Here is a 7,696-nt window from a genome sequence, read left to right on the forward strand (position 1 = left end):
TCGGTCTTCTAGAGTCTCTTTTCTTCAATGTTGCATGGCAACATTTTCCAATACATTCCTTCTTGAGACAAGTGTGTAGTTTCTCTTCATGAAGTGGCCGAACCTTTCTCCTTTAATTGTCCAATCAATCTCCTTCAATGCTCCTCTCCTTTTTCCTATAAAGATCAAATAAGAAAAGTAAGAATTAATATCATAAAAAATCAATTTAAATTTTACGGCTAGGATAATAAAGGGAAGAAAAGATTAGATTGTTTATTCATGAACTCCGACTAACTAACTAACTGTGTATCCTTATATGCACATTGGTGCACCATGGGGTGACCCCAAACTTAGTTTGGAGCACTGTGATGAAAAGTCCTGTTCAAAGCTCCAAGACTAGCATGCTCTCAGTTGCATTCATGCTTTCTTGGCATGCTTTGAACACTAAACATGTTCTTTACTATATACTGCAATATAAGGACTTCACTAAGTGTTTGTCAAGTTTGGGTTGGAATTCATGAATATTGACTTATTCACTAGTAAAAGCTCATAAAACATGGGTTGCCTCCCATGAAGCGCTTCTTTAGCGTGACTAGCTTGACGTTTCTCCTTCATCAGGGAGGTTGATAATGCTTCAAGTCCTCCCCTCTTGCCTTGGACTTATATCCATTGGTTGTATCAATGATCTCTACATGTTCCAAGGAGAGAACTCTGTTGATAGTGAAGACCTTAGTTAACTGAGATGGTACAGTGGGGAGATTAGGGAGAATATCTGGGAAGTAAGCTGAGATCACTTTATCCCCTGGAGAGAAGTCTTCCGTAGGGATCTTCTTGTTCCTCCACCCCCTTGGTACCTTCTTCTTTGTCCCTTTTGATGTTGCCTTGCTTTTTGTGGCTTCTTCCTCTAAGGGAATTTTGTTGTTGTCTTCACATGTCTCTGGTGGTTTAGGTTCCTCCAGCTTTTCCTTGAGCTGTGACAACTGCTTATTTCCTTGTTCATCAATCAAGGGTTTTCCCAGGTGGGCTAGTTGTGCTTCAGTGCTTGCTTCCTCTTTCAGCATCTCATCATGATCTTTGCTTAGTTCTTTGTTCTCTTCGTCTGCTTCTTGTGAGAGTTTGAAGACATTAAAGCTGAGTCGTTCATCATGAATCCTCAATATTAGCTCCCCTTGCTCCACATCTATGAGTGCTCTGGCTGTAGCTAGGAATGATCTTCCCAATATGATTGGGTGAGTGTGACTTTCTTCCATGTCCAGGATGACAAAGTCTGTTGGGAGGAAGTATTTCCCAACCTTTAACAACACATTTTCCACCACCCCTATTGCTTGTTTTAGAGTTTTGTCAGCCAGCCTGATGACTATATCTGTGGGCATTATCTCATTGATCTGCAGCCTCTTCACCAGGGATAAGGGCATTAAGTTGATGCTTGTTCCCAAATCGCAGAGTGCTCTATCAAACATTGTTTCTCCTATGGCACAGGGGACATGAAAACTCCCTGGATCTTTTCTTTTTGTAGGCAATTGCGGTTGAATGAGGACACTGTACTCCTTGTTCATCACTATAGTTTGGTCTCCCTTGAGTGGGCTTTTCCTGGGAAGCAGCTCCTTCATATACTTGATGTATGTAGGCATTTGTTAGATAGTCTTGACGAACGGTATGTTCACATGCAGAGATGCAAACAAGTCAAGAAATCTTGAGTATATTCTCTTCTCCACAGCACCATTGAGCAGTTGGGAAAAGGTGCATAGAGTCTCAGCAGCTCCTGTTTTGAGATTTCTGGTTCTTGGTAATCTTTTTCCCCCTCCTCTACTGAGGTATCTTCAGGTTGTTCTGACAGCTTGCTTGGCTTGTCCTCAATCTCCTTATCACTTATAGTGACCATCTTGCAATCTTCCCATCTTACTTTCTTTGTTTCACCTCTCAGATTCTTCTCTGTGTCGCTTGGGAATCCATCTGTGGGTTTGGGAATTTGCTCAGAGAGATACCCCACTTGAGATTCCAACCTCTTGATTGTGTCTTCCTGGTTCTTGAAATTCGCTCGCACTTCCTCCTTGAATGCCTTGTTGTCTTGAATTTCTTTGCCTATGCCTTCAAGTAGATTCTCAATCCTTGAGAGTCTATCATCAAATGATTGTAGATTGGGATTAGAGGTGGAAGGATGAGGTAAGTTATTTTGGTTTTGATATGGATGTGGAGAGGTGTTGTTATGGGGGTGTTGATATGGTCTAGATGTGAAGTGTTGGTGGGTTGCATTGTTGGGATTTGGCGTCTTTGATCAAGGCTTTGGTCTTGTTGATTTCCCCACCCAAAGTTTGGGTGATTCCTCCATCCAGGGTTGTAGGTCTTGGAGTATGGATCATGGTTTTGCCTAGGTGAATTCCCAATGTAGTTGACCTGCTCCTGACTTCCCTCTGCTTCTTTATTCACTCCTTCTTGGGTTGTTGATGAAGTGGAGATTGCTGCTACTTGGTTCCTCTCCATCTTCTTGGTGAGGTCAGCTAGCTGCTGGGTAATGAGCTTGTTCTGAGCCAGCAGAGCATCTACATTATTTAGCTCAATCACTCCTCTAGTGTTCCCTCTTTCGGAAGCATAGAAGTAGTCGTTCTCTGCTACAGTTTCAATGACATCTATGGCCTCCTCAATGGTCTTCTTCTTGTTCAAAGATCCTCCGGATGAATGGTCTACAGCCTTCTTTGATTCATATGATAGGCCTTCATAGAAAATGTGCAGCTATACCCATTCATTGAACATATCTGGTGGGCACCTCCTTGTTAGGTCTTTAAACCTCTCCCATGCTTCATATAGAGTCTCACCATCTTGTTACCTGAAAGTTTGGACTTCATCTCTCAGCCTATTAATTCGTTGAGGGGGGTAAAATCTTGCTAAGAATTTGTTCACCACATCTTCCCAGGTTGTCAAGCTCTCCTTCGGGAAAGACTCCAGCCACTTGGCTGCCTTATCCTTGAGTGAGAATGGAAATAAGAGTAGTCTATAGGCGTCCGGATGAACACCATTAGACTTCACTATGTCACATATTCTCAGGAAGGTGGTTAGATGTTGATTGGGGTCTTCTTGGACACTTCCTCCGAACGAACAGTTATTCTGAACAAGGGTGATGAGCTGTGGCTTCAGTTCAAAATTGTTGGCATGGATGGTTGGTTTTTGAATGCTACTTCCACAGTTTCCTGGGTTTGGATTGATGTAAGAGCCTAAAACTCTTATATCCTCCCCAGCATGATTTGCTCGACCTCTTCCGCCATGGTTGTGAGCTTCTTCTTCACGATGGTTTTCCATGTTTTCTTCCATGATTGGTTCAAAGTATTCCTCAAAGTATTCTTCCTCTTCCTCAACACCAACTACACATTTTTCTCTTGCCTCCCTTCTTAGTCTAAGGAAGGTTCTCTCAGGTTCAGAATCAAAGGAAGTTGAAGCCCCGCTTCTTCTCCCTGTCATACAACCAACAAGTACAAGCAAAGAGAATAGGTGCAGAAAGTATATCTGTCAGAATTACTGTTAGCGTGAGTGATGCAATATATCAAACAGTTAGTGGGTTAGTGAAATGAATGGTAAATAACAAAGAAAAAGTAGGGGGAAGGGAAGTAATTAACTAAAACAGAAAGTAAATGACTCAAACAGAAAATTAAATCAAACAAAAATAAAATGCTCAATCTAGTTATCCTCCAATTTAATCATTGTTGATGCACAATCAATCCCCGGCAACGGCGCCATAAACTTGATGCACGGAAAACTTGCTCGCAACAAATTTCCTTCGGCAAGTGTACCGAATTTGTCGTCAAGTAAAAACTCACAATAGAGTGAGGTCGAATCCCACAGGGATTGATTAATCAAGCAACTTTAACTAGAGGAATGTTCTAGTTGAGCAAATCCAGAAGTTGAGTTGAGAATTGCAGAAAATTAAATGGCGGGAAAGTAAATAACAAAAAAGTAAATGCTGAAAGTAAAGAGCTGAATGTAAATGACGGAAAGTAAATTACAGAATTGTAAATGGGAATGGTGGAATTGCTCATAAGAGTAAATAATAGAAATTAAAGAGAATGGATAAGATCAGAAATGGGGAGTTCATTGGGCTTGAGAGATGTTGCATTCTCCGGATCAATTTCATTTTTATCTCTTCCTCAATCAATGCACTCATTGATCTCCTTGGCAATCTTAAGTGATCGAATTACAATTTCTTGTAATTCAATCTCTCAAATCTTGATCAATAGCCAATTCCTTGGTCAATTGCTCATGAGAAGAGATGAAGTATGGTCACTGATTATACCACATGCATTTTCCAAATTAAGTGTTGAGAGGATTATAGTCACATATCCATCCAAACCCAATTTGGTCCAGCATGAGAAAGCATTTCTAGCATGATCTCTTCATTCCTCTTTCAAGGTTCAGAAGAGATCCAAGTTTGAATAGCTTCTTTTCCAAGATAACTACCCAATTGGATGAAGATCGAAAGCTTTCAAGTAAAATCAAGAGAAAAGATAGAAGAAGAATAATGAAAACTAGTATTGATCCATCAAATTACAACAGAGCTCCCTAACCCAATGAAAGGGGTTTAGTTGTTCATAGCTCTGGAAAATGAAAACAAAGATGGAGAATACATGGTGAAACTAGAAGTGCAGAGAAAGTAAATACAGAGAGTAATTTTATGCCCAGAGGCTCCCTATAATTTCCAGCTCCCAAAATAATTCAAAGCTACTCCTATATATAATACTCTTCTGTTCTTCTAGTTGATTCTTTAAGTCTTGGGTCTGGGCCTTTGGATCTTGAGTTTGAAGCAGTTTTCTTCTTCATTGGGCTTAGCTTTACTTGCAGAGAGAAAGTGTGAAGTGGGCAGAGACTTTTAGCTCAGGAAGTTAGTGCTGTTAACGTTCAGTGAAAATGTGGGTTCGAAAACGTTAGTGATAATCACCTTTTTCACTAACGTTCCTCACCAAAGTTAAGAGCCACGTTAACTTCAACGTTATTGGCACAAACGTTGCCACTAACGTTTCCACTATGTCCTTCGCACACGTTATTGGGACTCAACTTTCCCAATAACGTTGAGAATTCTCCCCCTTCCCTACGTTAGAGTCCATGTTAACTTAGTTAACGTGGCTCTTTTAACGTAGGCTTGCCAACCTTCGAGAACGTTAGTGACACTTACCATTGTCACTAACGTTCCAATGTGCCCCTAATTCTCACGTTAGAGTCCACGTTAACTAGGTTAACGTCCATTTCCAACGTTAGTGACAAAGTTGAGTGTCACTAACATTGGTTTATCATTCCCTTATCCACGTGGTAGTCACTAATGTGGTTCTTCTTTGCTTCCTTTGTCCTGAAATCAAGCAATAAAGTGCATCAAAGTTCTAGTCTAAGTCATGGGAAATGCAACATTCAATTTGTCATTAAATTCATGCAAAATCCTCATGAAATCTTGTAAAGTGCACAATGTATGCTTGAATCAAGATATAAGTGAATATCTACCCAAAACTAGCTTATTTCCTAAGGAAATGCATGAAACTACCCTAAAAACAGTAAAGAAAAGGTCAGTGAAACTGGCCAAAATGTCCTGGCATCATCAACATTCAAAAAATCTAAAACCTTCTTTAGAAGCATCAATTAATTATTCAAAATCCTAAACCCATATTTTTCTTTATATACGTCTTAAAAGTTTTCCTAGACTGTATGAGTGACTAATTTGTTCCAAGCATAGGTTCATTAAGTCTATGCTGAACCAGCTTAATCTTTCATACTTTACTAAATCTCAAACACAAATCAATCACGGCCTTAGGCCCAAGCAATTCAATCAACACCCAATTCACTACAACCCAGCCAATCAGATACAAACACAAGTAAAGAGATTCAAACACAATCAAGAGCAATTACATCAAGTATAGCAATTAGCAGTTAAACAGAATTATTCACATAGGCAAACCGATTACAATATACACACCCAAACAATGTCACATAGATGCATATGATGAATGTCTTGTCCTGGTACAGGCCATGAGCTCATGTGTCAGTTGACTGCCCGCAATCCCGACATTTATCCGGTCACGAGTAGTCCCGATTTTCCCGGATACGATTTTTCGTTCCTAAATAAATGCGCATATAATAATAGCCGCTCATTTGAGACAGCCTCTGCTTACTGCAGAAAAATATATATATACTCTGCTCTGCTCTGGAAAGAATCAATAAAGTTATTATCGTTAAACAAGTCTCAAGTATTCATTTTGATTAAGTCCTTTTACTTTTATAAAAATTTGGACATAATCTCCTTTAAAAATATGACTTAGCCACCCTTACGGGTCCCAACCAAACAATTTACCAAACTCTTTTCAACCTCTCCAATATCAAATCAATTCAGAATCAAACAAATTCCAACATTGAATCAGCCCTATGACGCTAAGGTTTATCTTTAATTTTATGAACACATAACTCTTACTCAGACATTCTCAGCACTCTATCTTCTTTTCTGTTTTTAGTATAGCAAATAAACTCGGAATTGCGCAAACTTTATGTTTAGGCGTTCATCTTGAAATAAGCTTTCTAACAAACCAAAGATCATAATTTTCTGGTTTCTTTATCCTTAGGAATAGAGGAAAAACTGTGACTGCTCTGCAGTGCGTAAAACAAGAAAAACAGCAGCAGCTTGTGATATTCAAAATTCAATATAAAATCTAAGTTAAATCCAATGACTTTAAAAATTAATATAGTTCAACTTTACTCATCCAAGTTTCTTTTCCAATTGGTTTCAGGTCAATATCATTTTTAATGAAGTTATATAACCTAGAAGTTGATTAATTTTCTGAAGAATTCTGTTTTAAAACTTAATGAACTTATCTTCTTCCAAGTCCCATAACTTACTCATTAAAACATGGATAGCCCTGAAATTTGAGTCACATATGCTAAACAAACTTAATTTTCACTTCCAATTGGTTGCACCTCGATATCCAACCAGGTTCAAAAGTTATAAACTTCCAAATTTACTGATTTAAGAAAACAGAATCTGGCCTTTACTGCATAATGCATCGTATTTCAAAAATTCGTATCTTTTACACCGCAACTTCAACCATTCTGAAATTTTACGACATTAAAATAATAGTACTAAAGTTTCATTTCAAATTAGTTTCACTTCAAAATTCAATTCGGAACATTCACAGCTAAGCTAACAAGTTACTGCTGTTCCAAAAATTCTGCAGTAAAAATCAGATCCCACAACCATTACTCAAAAATTCACCATAAATCTTATATTTAATGAAAAGATCTCAAACTCTCCAATTCAGTCCCAATTATTCCCAAGTTTAATCAGGACTTGGTTTAACGCAATTCCGATCATCACTATTAGTTACAGTCTTTCAAAGTTACTGTTTTCACTTAAAGGTAATGCAGAAAATCAAATTTTACGGCTTAACTTTGAAAAATCATAACTAAATCTTCAGTTAATACGAAACCTTCAAATTTAAATCCTAATAACTACACTTGTTAAAGTTTACTCAGATTTTAATCTCATACCATTTCGATCGCTAGCAAATTACTAAGCCGTCTTCAAAGTAACCATTCTATTTTGAAAACCAGATTCTTAATAATAGTTTAGTCTTGTAGGCCCTAATTCTTCAACAATTCTCAATCCAATATCAAATATATCAAATGATTATCTTAGTCTCAAACATTTATACATAATCAGTCAAAACCACAATTATTTACTAATCTCAAGTCACTT

This window comes from Arachis ipaensis, chromosome B05 (assembly GCF_000816755.2).
Source record: "Arachis ipaensis cultivar K30076 chromosome B05, Araip1.1, whole genome shotgun sequence".
NCBI lineage: Eukaryota > Viridiplantae > Streptophyta > Magnoliopsida > Fabales > Fabaceae > Arachis > Arachis ipaensis.